Source organism: Triticum aestivum, chromosome 6B (assembly GCF_018294505.1).
Source record: "Triticum aestivum cultivar Chinese Spring chromosome 6B, IWGSC CS RefSeq v2.1, whole genome shotgun sequence".
Lineage (NCBI taxonomy): Eukaryota > Viridiplantae > Streptophyta > Magnoliopsida > Poales > Poaceae > Triticum > Triticum aestivum.
In genome coordinates, this window is record NC_057810.1 from 72,966,336 (window position 1) to 72,981,314 (window position 14,979).

Sequence of the window (14,979 nt, forward strand, 5' to 3'; positions counted from 1 at the left end):
ACCTCCCCCCGTGGTTCGCCACCGATCTTCGCCGGATCCGGCGACTCCCGCCCGTCTCCGGCTCCTGGCCGACCGGATCCGCCGCCTCCCCTCCGTCTCCAGCTCCTGGTCGACCGGATCCGCCGCCACACCTCCTTCTCTAGCTCCTGGCCGACCACCAGCGCGGGCCAGCGAGCGACGGCGGACGCCGACGCGAGGGAGCCCGCGTCGCCTGGATGAGGCGAAGCCGCCATGGACTTCCGGAAGCCTCATCCTCCTTCCATCCTCACTACCCGCCGCCTTGGCAAAGCAGATGACGGCCCCGACGCAAGCTACGGTGAATGGAGCAACTCCGCGGCGGAGGCGACATCGACAACACCTTCAAATCCAGCAATGGTAGATGAACTTCCTCCCACTTCTTGCCTTCTTCTTCAATCTTGACTTGCTTGACCTTCTTGCTTCGTGCAGATGAACTTCGCGTCCTCTGCAAGACATGGATTGCCATGGAATTCCTCTCCCAGATCCCCGACGAATTGCTCTCAAGGTGGCCTATCTATTGCTGGAAAAAGGTTTGCCGAACTTCTAGCCAGGGTATGGTTGAACTTCCTTCTGTCTATTATTTTCTTACAGCCATGTGAAGTTTTGGTAGTGTGAAAAGCCATGTGAAGTTCTGGTAGTGTGTGAGCCTCAGTCCAGGCTACAAAATAGTATAAAATCTGCCTGCATTCACATGTTAAAAGCCATGTGAAGTTCAACTAGTAAGTGAGCCTCAGTCCACGCTACAAACAGAAGAACCCCTGCCTGCATTCACATGTGAAAAGCCATGTGAAGTTCAACTAGTAAGTGTGCTTGAGTTCAGGTTGGTATGTAACTGGTTGTGTGCAAAAAATAAAAGGAAAAAAACATACATGTGATCACATGAAGGTCAGGTTGGTATGCACTAGTGGTTCAAGCATTCAAACTCATGAATGTTCAGTCTTTTTTTAACTGTAGGCAGTATTTCCCCTTTGCAAACAAGAAGTTCAGGGTGTCGATAGTGCTCAGTTCAGGTACATATAAGTAATCAATAGTGTAGAATTAACATAATGTGAGTTTCATTATGTGAAGTGTGATCAATTCAGGTACAAAAGTATTGGCAGATGCTCAACTCAGTACAAAGTGTGATGCCTGTCCTAGGGAAAAAATATGTACATGAACACCACTTTTATATGCGAAGTTCAGGCTATGAATAATGCTCAGTTCAGTTACAAAGTTATAGGCAGATGTAACTTGTGTGCTAATAAACATTTTTCCTTTTATGTCAGCAAGACGAGAGACGCATGAAGAAGCTTAGAAGTTCCCAGCAGCAAATACACAATCCTAAGCCTGTACGCGTTGCACCACCCCCTCAATGGGTCACACCTCAAAAGCACCAACAACATTACCAACCTGCTCCACACCAAAATTGGATGACACCCAAAACGCATGGAGACAACTTTGCGCCTCCACCTAATTGGGTGACACCGGAAATCCCACGTGGATTCTTTGTATCCACCAGCAGACTCCCAAGCATGCCGATGGAGGAGGGGGTTAGCTCAAGTCCTGCGTGTAACTCTGGAGGTTATCCTGGTGTGCCTCGTCAATGCCCAAGGGAAGCAACTAAACCGGATCCTAGGACATATCCAACAGGAACGCACACACGGAGGAGAGTGCTCTACACACTACCACCGTTGGATGCTGTTGCTGCTGCTACAACTCGGAATTGTACGAGACATAAGGTAGATGGATTGCTTCACAAAACAAGAGAGCAAACAAAAACCAAGATCGAATGGCCCCACAACCACCTTAAGCAAAAAGGACGCAAACAAGAGAGAGAGGCCATCTTTAGCCCTCCTTCCTCCTCGTGATCCATTCCTGCATCCTGCTATGATGACTCCACCGTGCCCCATCCCAGAAGGCCAGCAGCAGACTCCGGTGGAGTTGCGATCATACATCAGGTAAGTGAAACAAAAATTTAGGTATTTATATACGCATCGTGTATTATCTGCAAATTTTCTACTCCCTCTAGGATAACAAGTTCATAAACTGCATTTTAACATGCCGTTTGGATTATTTTTCTTTTCTGCAGATGCCGGATCTCCCGGATTATCTAATACCAAGACTAAAGATATGATTCCAGAATATAGAGAAAGCAAGGGAATTTTATAATAGATACGTTAGACATGCAGGTTTTGGAATCAGGAAGACGAGAGGGAATGATAATCACAAGTATTTTGTTTGCGCGTTCGAAGGGGAACACACAACTTCTGTTTCAGAGGCTGATAGGAAACAAAACAAAACATTGCAGAGGACAGGATGCAATGCAAGAATGAGGGTGAAGGTGCAGGAGGATGACACATGTGTGGTAGTGGAAATTGAGTACAATCATAATCACCACCTCATGCAATCTGATGACATGATGGTATTCTTGCACTCACACAAGAATTATGACCCCACTATTCTGGAGTACGTAAAGCTCCTGCAGTACCATGATGTCAAGCATACAACAATCATGTCCATGCTATCTGAAAATGAAGATGGAAGCTACTTCCTAAGCATGACCGGACGAGACCTACTAAACCAATAAGTATTCAAAAATGCACATACTGCAATGTACATAGCATCCTAAATAAAAACTCTTTGCTAGCAAAGATAACAAATGCATGTTTGCATATAATTTACAGGAAAGCAATGAATGCAAGGAAAGATGATTTGGATGATGTATTGAAACTTGTATCTTTCTTTAAAGACATGAAGACAATCAATGATGAATTTTTCTATGGCATACAAGTAGACATCGACAAAATAGTTAAAAACATTTTCTGGTCCAATGCAAGCTGTCGAGGAGCATATCAAGACTTTGGCGATTGCATCACATTTGAGACAACTTACAAGACCAACCGATTTTGTATGCCTCTGGGAGTGTTTGTTGGAACAAACCATCACTTGCAGTTAATGATATTTGTTGTTTCCCTGATTAGAGACAAAGATGCAAAGTCATTCAAGCGGCTGTTCGATACATTTGTATGGTGCATGAACAACAAACATCCGACTTGCATCCTAACAGGTATGTTAAAAAAAACTCTACAAGTTTCATCAATTTTTTAGTTTATGGGTTTGTATCTGGGTACACTGATTTTTTCTGAAAATAATGTAAAGCAAGCAGTTCAACCACTGTTAGCACAGAAGTCCAACAAAATAGTATAAGAAGCAAAATTATATGTCACATGTTTAGAAAAAATATAGTTCTGGATGTGAAGTTCAAATAGAGGAACCATAGAAGTTCAAGGACACTGCTATAAGAAAAAACATATGAAACATGTTTAGGAAAAATATAGTTATGTATGTGAAGTTCAAGCACTGGTACCACAGAAGTTCAACAACACTGCTGTAAGAAAAAATATATGTCACATTATTAGTTAGTCCTACTGCTACATATGAAGTTCAAGTACTTGTACAACATAAGTTCACCGTCGGTAAAAATAAGCAATTTTCATTTTTTTAATTCATGCAGACAAGTGCCCGTCGATGGCGAAAGCTATACCACAATCATTCCCAAACACCGCCCACAAGCTATGCCGATGGCACATCCTGAATTAGTTCAAGGAATACCTCACGTTGCTGTACAAAAAGTATAAAACATTCAAAGAGGAGTTCACAACGATGTTAAGCTGGCCGCTAATGCCTACAGAGTTTGAAACTGCCTGGGCTACACTCGTGTAGAAGTTCAACCTACAGAACGACTAGATGATGATGCAACTCTGGAATGATTGGAGGATGTGGATTTCAGCATATTAGAAGAACATTTTCTGTGCTAGAATGACTTCCGCACAACAAAGCGAGAGCATGAATCACGTGCTTAAGAGAGGGTTTGTCGAGGGGACCCAGAACCTACACAAGTTTGCTAGACGGGTAAATGCCTACATACAAACTCGGATGCATAAGGAGAACGAGTAAACAATGACCAGCATGGTATTAAGACAAAAAAAACACCCCCATCATATTGTGACTTCCTTCAACATGTGTACACAAGTTTGCTAGGCGGGTAAATGACTCTGCTTGGACTAATATCTTATTTCTTAACATGTGTGCAGACCAATCCTGTGACAAAAACAACTTACGGCTACAAGGAAGACATGGCTATCAAGTACATGAGAGCCGTGTGCACCGAGATGAGGACTAGGATGAGAAAAGCGACACTATTTTGCGCAAAGCCTACATCAGAGCCAACTAAGTACCTTGTGTACTACTACAGCAAGGCTGGCCATGATGATGAAGAAATATTTGCCTGGTCAAAGCATGAATTCCAGGTTGTAGCTGACCCAGATAATGAAATATACGAGTGTAAATGCAAGCTATGGACACACATAGGTGAGCGAAAAAACAAACTCATTAAATACCTAAACTAGTATATCGTATCAAATATATGAAACTCATTGCTGGCTCACAGACTATGTATTCTGCATTCATCACAAAAATGCAGGCCTCTTCTGCCTTCACATCATGAACATACTGGACTACCTGAAGCCTGACAAATTTCCAGAAAAGTATATCCTCAAACAGTACACAAAGACTGCAAAATCACAACCAACATTTGATACAAGGGACTACAACACGACTGCATCAGATGGTAGCTCAAGACTATCGAAGCAAGAGATCTTGCTGCAGCTAAATTTGATGGTTAACAAGAAAGCGATGATATGTGACCAGCAATATGATAGAGCCTTCTATGTTCTCAAGAGGCTAGTGGAAGAGCTTGATGCAATACATTCAGTAAATCGAGCGGATGCTGACCAAAGGATGGCTGAAGAGGATGCTGAAATTGAAGATGACCTTCATTATTATGTAGCTGAAATGCTCCAGGCCGCTGCTCAAGCCAACCAATCCAAGCAGGGTGTTGACAAATGATACAGCAGTGGCAGCAAGAGACGATAAAAATACTGTTGTACTCTGAAACAAAGGGTAGGAAGAAAATTTCTGCAACAAAGAAAAGTGACAAGAGAGCTCAAATAAAGGCACCACCTGCAGGAAGAGTCGTCGTGCTCGATGGAAACGGAGTGCCACTTGGACACATGCAATGTAGTGTGTGCAAAAAGGTTGCAGGACACAACAAGCTCACGTGTCCAACACTCTTAGAAAGAAACGATGAAGAGGAGGTCAAGCAACCCAAAGTTCAAAAACAGCAGCCCAAAGTTATAGAACAAAACAAGGGACCACACCCACTGAAAGCAAGCAGCAGACTTTGTAGCATATGCAAGGAGTATGAACCACATAATGCAAGAACATGCCCGAAGTGCGCTGATGCTGAAAAGACAAGCAAAAAGCCAGAGAAGAAACAAAAAGCAAAACCTAGAGCCAGCAACAAGAAAGTGGTGGAAGATGAATAGGAAGATGAAGATGAAGACACCATGGAAGAAGAGGAAGACGAAGAGGAAGAGGAAGTGGAATACGAGGAGGAAGAGGAAGAGGATGATGAACAGGAAGAGGACGATGAAGAGGAAGAGGAAGATGAAGAGGAAAAGGAAGAGGTACATATCAAGCAAAAACCACTACAACCAAAGCCTAGGAGGAGCGCAAGGCTGATGAACAGTTAGACTAGGTCAATTAAACAAAGCAAACTTATGTCATGTCAATGTGCAGAATGTTATTCCACTTTTGAAACAGTATTTTAGGGAGAAGAAGCTTACTTGAACTTCTATTGTTGAACTTTAAAAGAAATTATACAGTAGAAGTCCAAGTAAGCTTACTGCAGAAGTCCTGGTATAGTATGACAGGAGGTGCTGGTGATGTATTGCATGAAAGAGCAAGCAGTAATAAAATGAAAAAAAATACATTGTATAGTTCAAGTAATATTCCTGCAGAAGTCTTGGTATATTATGAGAGGAAGTGTTGTGCTGGTGATGTATTCAATAAATGTGCAAGCAAGAATACAAATGAAAAATATACACTATGAAGTTCAAGTAAGCTTACAGTGGAAGTTCTGGTATATTATGACAGGATGTGCTGGTGTTGTAATCCATAAGAAGTTCAAGCAAGCATGAATAATTATACAGTCTGAAGTTCAGGTCAGCTTACAGAAGAAGTTCTGGTATATAAATCGATGTAGGAAAAAATATGCTTACAAAAAAAGTATTGTCGTATGAACTAAGGTTAGCAAGCCTAAGACAACGCGTTCAGATGTGAAGTTTCTGTTTGGATACGTGCAGAAGTTCATGTTGAATGCCAACAAAAAGATAAAGAAACGTAAAGGAGTGTATGAAAATATTTTTGCACGAAGTTATAGTTGAAAACCATTTGCAGTTGAAAAATCACAAAAAAGCACATCTAGGTTCTCTGCAAAAGGCTACATATTGGTTGAATTGAAAAATAACAATACATTACACAACACAAAAATCCTCTCCCATCTGAAACCAGCAGCCCAGCAAGATCTCAAGCATCAGTTCAAGTCAAAGATCATATGTTTGGGCCCAAATTTAAACAACACAAAAAACCAGCAGTTCAACCATAGCCCAGAGAGAAGTTCAAGTACATATGTCAGGGAAAAACAGACAACACATGGATACTGAAAATGATGCAGTACATTGAAATTCACAAAGCCAAATCATTCTTCACAACAGATACATTTGTCCTCAGTATCATAAATAATAGTGCTGCAGCTATAGATACACAAATTACTACACCATTCTTACAATCAAATCTTTACCGAATCGTTCCCATCCTTATCAATCCTAAATCTTTATGAAATCAAATCTACACTGAAACTAATGCGTCGAATTCACGGGCACAAGGACTGGATCTCTTTAGGAAGCTCTGTACGCAAGACTCCATTCTTGTCGCTAAAGATTAGAGTGTGCATGAACTCGGCCTTCCAGTCATCTGCAGCAGCCTGCAAACAAGAAATGAAATGATGGTTTAGTAAAGGATAACTAAAACAACAACAGGAGCATCTTAACAAAAACACACAACAAAAATGAAGCGATGACGAGACAAAACATACCTTCACATCACCAAAATCATCAACAAGCTCATCGCCATCATATGTAGAGCAGAACTTCACGGCAAAGAAAGCACAATCATTATTCACTTGCTTTGGAACATCGATAAAGGTCGACCTCTTTGCAATATTTACCTAGTTAGGCTGCTTGCTCACTTTGTACGTAGCCTTGCCATACACCTCCTCGAGCAACACAACAAATCTCTTGATCTGCCAGAAATGATAAATAAGATGAAATCAAAAAAATGTTAACCAAAAATAGTTAAAGTTCAGGTACATAAAAGCGGCACTTGCATAAGATCCAGCTAAACAAATACCAGAAGTTCAACTATCAAATGATAGTCAATTCAAGCAGTATTACCAAAGCAAAGGCAGAAAGATATTTTGTCAACAAAAGGCATAATAAACTTCGTGTCAAACAAGAAAATATGAAAGGAGGTTCAGGCTAAGAAACACTCACTATATTTTGACAGTCTTCGTGGAAAGATGTTCGACATTTCCTTATTACTGTAAGGAAGTGAATTAAGGATGTCAATGCTCCCATGATATTTATTCAACACATACACAATGTAGTGCGCTACCATGTTAATTGGCTTGAATAGTATCAAAAAAACCTGCCAAGAATGAAAGAAATGGTGAACACAAACTATAAAGCATAGGTATTGAACAACCGGGATGAACACAAACTTCTTGACAAACACAACAAAAGGATGTACATAAAATTAAAAAAGCAAAGAGTTATGAAAACCTAACCAGCTTTGCATTAAGAAGGTCTTCTTCCTTGCAAACAAACATTGGGAGGAGTTTAGCTGATTTTTTTGCATCAAACTTTGGAACTATTGCAGTGAAGAAATCATACTCCAGGCAGTATTGTGCATTCACAAAAACAGAATTAAAACAACCTCCCAAATGCCACTACAAAAATATTAGAGCAAAAAAGGGAGATAGGGGTGCAAAGAACTAAAACCTGTATGAAGTAGGGACTAAGTACAACCCTGTCAGGAGAAGAGAAGATATCAGAGGTCTCCGGCTTATCCTTCCATAAGTTTATGAGATAATCCATTACATCTCCTTCCATCTGCTGCCCTTGACCAAAAAGAGTATAAAGGACACGTCCTATGAGGTCAATCACATTCCCAGGGATGGTAAACATGCAATAGCTTGTCATGCAGATTTAAAAGGATGTGAAACAAATAATAGAAGCTCAGATACTAATACAACAGAAGTTCAGAAACTATAACTCCAAAGGCAAGGAGAAATTAATAGAAGTTCAGATACTAATACAATAGAAGTTCAGAAACTATAACTCCAAAGGCATGGGGAAATTAACAGAAGTTCAGATACTAATACAACAGAAGTTCAAAACAAAGTAGCATCTCTGGCAGCAACAAAAATAATAAGAAGAAAACTCACCCAGAATGCTTCTCTAGACCATCATCACTAAGCACATACTGTTTCACACTCCGGGCCTCGGATAGATGAGAGTAAATGTACTTATTTAGGGGAGCGACAGCAGAACGCCACTTCAAAGGCAATCTCGATGCTCTCTTGGAGGAAGTTATGTTGCCAGACTCAACTACCGGGTTCCTCCTGGTGATGACAACATTCTTCCCACCTCTCCCAGCAACAGTACCAGCAGCAGATTTACCATTCTTCGGGTAAGCAATCTTCTCAAAATCATCATCCGACGAAATCACCTCTGCTTCGACTGCTTTGACTGCACCAACCTTCCTGGAGCAAGGGGTGTTTGGAGCACCACAAATACCGACAGCCTGCTTCCCTGGCTTGGAAGGAATAAGGGTTCAAGCGCTATCATCTTCTCTCAGAGTTGTACTCATCGATTCCTCCCTAGGATGGTATTCCTGTGACCCGAGGAATGAGTAGTGGTAATCGGTCAAGTCCAACGGCTCCACTGTCAAAGAAAAGGAAGACAAAAAGACCATTAAATATAACTGAAGTTCAGGTACATCACAATGTACAATCCAACTAATATAGATGACATGGTTACTACTAAAGCTGACCTAAAAAATGTGTTGCATTTAAAAACTAAATGAAGTTCAGGCACAACCCAAGGCACAGTTCAAGATAAACTGATGAATTGGAAAACATTCAACTACAGCTAACAAAAGCATAAAAAGGTATCATCTCTGAAGTTCAAGTAGAAGAAATGCTCCTGTCCAAGTAAGCAATGAAAGGAAAAAAAATACTGAAACAAAATACACAAGCAAAATAAAAAAGATAAAAATGAAGTTCATGTAGAATAAAAGATGAAGTACAGGCAAGCAGTCCAAGTGTCAAGGCTTACATGTATAGTAGCCAAACAGACCTTGGAAGTCTGTTTCAAACAGGTTAGAAGAAGCAATTGAGTACAACCACGTCTTTCTGATATCTGCGATATTATGATGGGAATAGTTTGCAAGAACCCCTTCATGAAACGAATTAACATTCGTAAGCATGAAGAATCCGCAGCCGATACTGTCAACAACAAAAAATAACAATGTTAAAACAAAAGAAAGCCAAAACAATAAAAGACGTTGCAGCTTACATACAACTAGAGTTAAAACAGAAGTGATGTAGAGAAAAGTGGAACTCATACTTGTTTTGCTGTTGGGGCACATCAATCCAATCAAAAGGGAAATTGTTAATAGAAAGAGGACTGAAGGGTTTTTCCTTGTCAATGCTGGCATCATTCCAAAGCTTCTTGATGTTATCAGTCATCCGCCAAAATAAGCGTACCGCATAGTCATCGTTTGGCCCATAGTAGGAGTCAAGAAGCTGGAACCTTGAATTCTTCAGGTCAAGAAATATCGAAACCGAATGACCAAAACCACCCAAGTGAGAAGGCATTTCAGGTGGGTCAAAAGTGGGGAAAACAACCTGAAGCAACAGAAACACACAAATCATTAAAAACTGAAAATTAATATCAAACCGTGCAAACAAAAATAAAAATAAAATAAACAGAGTGGATCGCAGTGCAAACTAATACAAAAGACAAAGAGCAAGATATTGCTTACAGAATCGTGTGCATCCATGCTATCTGGACCAGTCGCCAAGAAGTACTTCCTGACACGGGAATCAAATTGACCTATGAAAATCTTGTCCTAAAATAATGCAGACAACGACAACATATGAAAATACAAATGAGATAAACAAGTTTTAACTAAAATGGTAAGGAACAAAACAGAAAAGAAATCACTATAGGGTTGACCAAACCCAATACGGCAGAATGAGTTTATCTGATCCCTGGTATTTCGCACGTAGACAGTACAATGCAATCTCAGCTACATTATATCGAAGCATTTCGCGAGGAGAAAAAGATATTGCTACATCTTCAACAGTAGCTTCACTCATTGTTTTGGAACATAATCTTTGATCTAAAACAAGCAATAGAGAGTAAAAAGAAGTTCAGCATCAGGAACTCAAGAAGTTCATCACACATATAAGCACAGAAGTTCAGCTACATCACAACATGCAGTACAAAAGGACTAGATGTTCAGCATCAGAGAAGAAATTAGAAGTTCCACAACAAAGAGTAAAGAAGTTCAGGTATGAAACAACAGGCAGTTCATAGTGGTAGATGGATGTAAATTCTGACCAGCTACACTCACCTCTTAGAACGATCATTCTTAAGCCTAATAACACTGAAATAAAAGTCATCAACCTTCTTTCGGACGACAACAAGTTCACTATCTGCTCAACAAAAGAAATAGAAATTAAGAGCAACATTCGAGCACAACATTCAAACACAAGCACATCTCAGCTGCTACACCAAAAAAGATAAAACAACAGGATTATAAACATCACAACCCATGCATTACAGGCCTCCCCCCACATAGAAACATGTTTACTTAACTTTATTTACAAACCAACTGACAAAGCACAAACCAAAAGTTCAACTTGCACCACACAGGCAGTTCATATGGATATCATGGACCAAAACCAAAAACAAAAGGGACGGGGATGGGGAAAGAAGAGAGAAGCATGCCCCTCTCTTTATGGATTCTTTCCTATTCCAGTCGCAACACTGGAATGATCAACCTCCTCTCCCATGCTATTGCTTTCAGTCTCTTCATCGTCATCTCCAGTAGACCTTGCAGCAGCATCGGCAAGGATAGCAGCAGCAGTTGGAGCAACTGGAGAATCTAAAACAACAAAAACTGTTGAGCAGTTGGAGCAGTTGGAGCAGCTGGAGAACCAACATCAACAACAATTGATGGCTCTGCTGTAGGAGACTTCTCCGGGCCTGCAGCAACACTACCACCAGTCTCAACAACAGCCTCGACGGGATCTTTCTCCAAAATGATATCTCCAACTGTCTTGCCCTTCTCAGCATCAGAAACCACATCGCCAATGGAGGACTGAGGTTCAGTTGGCTCCACCCTGTTAGAGCAGCCGGTGCCTGACACAATCTTGTCTGCAACCTTCTCTAGAGGAACACTAGAATCATCATTCTGCAGTAAAGAACAGAAAGTCATTACAAATGGGCACACAGTAATAAAATGCAAAAACAAGTAAAATAAAAAATGAGACAAATGGACAAGAAAAATGGTACTTCATTTTCACTGCCACGAACCTCATCAATTAATACATCACTCGCATGAATATGTTCATGCACAGGAGCAGTTGCGCTTTCAGGTAAAACATCCTCCTGAACCCTAGCTCCATCATCAACAGCCTACAAAAAAATCATGTACAACACAAATGCCTAATCAGCAGAAGTTCACATCACATAATAAAAGAAGGTCAGCTATGACAAAATGACACATAGTTGAATTCCAAATACAATAAACATAGAAAGTCATATAGCAAACTACTCTAATGCAAAAGGGAACAAAAAGGGCCAGTTATGGAAATGACAGAAGTTCAGGTGTTGTAGCCCCTGAAGTTCAGGTACTGTAAACAGAGAAGGTCACCTAGGAAACACTAGCACTAAAAGGAAAAGGTTTAGGACACATGAAATCAATAAGGGTCACCTATGACTACAAACAGTAATAACTGAAAGCTAACAATGAACATTAATGCATAGAAATATCAAAAAGCCAACACAAACAAACCTCTTTGGTATGCTCCACGCGGCCTCCTTCACGACCCAAATGAACAAGATCTTGCCTATGAATCTGACTCACAACAACACTTGCCTCATCTTCAAAAGGCTTGCAACGAACATCCTGCATTTCCTTGAACATCCCAAAGCTAGTCCGGAGGTGGGAAGCGCTCTGGCGAAGCTCAGCAAGAAATCTAGCTTCAATTGACAAAACCTCCTTTGAAGACTCAACATCAAAACCATGTCCGGGAGGAAGAATCCCATCCACGCGACTAAGACGCTCAACAGTTGTTGGAACACGCGCCATCTCCCCACAAGCAGTTTCAAGAAGACCGTTAATCCTAACCAGGGAAAGATTGGCAGCATCAAACAAACCCTCGGGAGACACGTCACCTGCAACACTCACACGGGCAGAAGAACCTCCTGGATCTACAGGGGGCACTAGTGCTAACATACTGGGTGAATTCAAATCTTGGGAAAGTTCCACTCCCTAGGCCGGAGGCACGAGGCATAGTAAGAACAAGACGTTCAATACGCCTAAAGAACACAACCTCAGCCTTTGTCTTCCACTGCATACAAAAACAAAAGTCAACGCGTCACAAAACAAATGAAAGAACATGGAAACAAAAATATAGAAGACAATACCAGAAGTTCAAGTTAAACTACACAGGAAAGAAGAAACACTCACATGTAGTTTCCCAAACACCCAGTTGGTTGGGTCATCACCCTTCCTGACCAAGTCAACCGCAACAATCTCAAGAATATTGGCCTAATCCATGAAACTTATGCGAGGGGTCCTCAAGTCAACAATAGACTTCTTGCCAATGATAAGGCAGTCCAAATACATAAGAAGCGGCGCGATGGCACAACCTGTGACAGCTTTTCCTCTGCTAGTCCCTTGCTGATACCTAATAACAGCCCTTCGAATGTCATTAACAACCAACTGGCAGTAGTCCATATCTGCCATATCTTCAGAGACAAGGTTCTCACCCATTGATGCCTCCTTGGACACTCGTGTAGACATACCAGGAATAACCACCTTCATGAAAAGAATCAGGTAAAACACTTGCAGAGCCAAATCATCATTCGTCTCATCCTTCACAAGTTTCATGAGGATATTCCGCAGGTCCTTTATCTTGATGTCGTCACTCCTAGCGTAGCCAAGTTTGGACTTCAGCCTCATGATAGCATCATCAAACCCATCATTCGAGGGCCTAGGAGGGGTACGATACCTTGAGAGAATCCAAAAAGATGGTGAATAGTATCACTTGTAATACGCAGAACCTTGTTCGCCTCACCCATGTACAGAATCATGGTTGTAGGGTCAATCCGCGTGTAGATGTTGCCCATCAAAGGACGAGAAATGTTGGAACGAACAGTCAAGTCAACCACACAACCAAAACCAACCTTGATAACCCTCGTCTTGTGCCTAAGTTGTAGCATTTTCGCACACGTCTTGACCTCTTTTAGTGAGCAGCGAACCATCTTGTTAAAACGTTTCGCCGCATCTCCTCCTTCGTCACCTTCTTCAAGCGCTTTGCCTGCTCTCTTCCTCCTCTCAGGCCGCTCCACAAGCTGATACTGAAAAAAATACAATGACAAGGAAAAAAATGGAAGAACAATGAGATACACAAACTACACCAAAATTCCACTAATGCCTACTGGTTGGAAAAAGCGGTAGGCGTAAGCAAGGCGGTTGGCCTTCGCCTAGTGCCTAGGCGGTGCCTAAGCGCCCTAGGCGGTAATATAGTTTTTACTTGTAGTGTATTTGTGATTATTATATGGCTGTTGATATTAGTTTAAAGCATATAAATAAGTTAATTACCGTCTATTGCCATTGGAATATAACCCGTTTGGCATATCAGTGCAGTACGTGGCATGATTTCTTGCTTGGGTAGGCAATTCCTTTCTTGGTCTGCCTAGACTTCCATTTATGCCCTAGGCGGGGCGTTTGGCCATTGCCTAGCGCCTAGGCGTGCCTAAGCGCGTCCTAGGCACTGCCTTTTCCAACAGAGCCTACATACGAAGTACATTTCAGAAGTCCAACTATGTCTACATAGGCAGTACAACCATCTATGACCAGAAGTTAACATGCTTTCAAAATGTTAGAAATTTACATAGCAGAAGTTCAACCATGTACACCAAGGCAGTAATAAAACATGTACAACAACAAGTTAAGCTAATTTCTTATGTATATATCCAGAAGTTCACCTATGTACATAAAGACAATAATACCATATAAGCCAAGCAGTTCAGCTAATTTATTTGTCTATATGAAGCAGAAGGTCAGCTATGTACATAGTAGAAGTTCAACCATGTACACCAAGGCAGTAATAAAACATGTAAAAGAACAAGTAAATCTAATTTATTATGTATATATCCAGAAGTTCACCTATGTACACAAAGGTAGTAATACCATATAAGCCAAGCAGTTCAACTAACTTATTCTACAAATGTACATAGAAGCCATATAAGCAAAGCAAAACGTCAGCTATGTACATAGCAGAAGTTCAACCATGTACACCAAGGCAGTAATAAAACATGTCAAACAACAAGTTAAGCTAATTTCTTATGTATATATCTAGAAGTTCACCTATGTACACAAAGGCAGTAATACCATATAAGCCAAGCCGTTTAGCTACCTTATTCTACAAATGTACATAAAAGCCATATAAGCAAAGCAGAAGGTCAGCTATGTACATAGCAGAAGTTCAACCATGTACACCAAGGCAGTGCTACAAACACAAAAACTACAAAAAATCTACAAATTCTCTCAAAAATAGTAAACATGAGAGTTTCATACCTGATTAGCGACAACAACATCATCATTGTCATCCTTGTCATCAGCGTTGAAATCAGCATCATCCTTGTCCTCTGGATTAACACGAGAATGATTCTTCACACCCTTGTTGACCTCTGCAGGTGCAACCTTGTGCTTAATGCC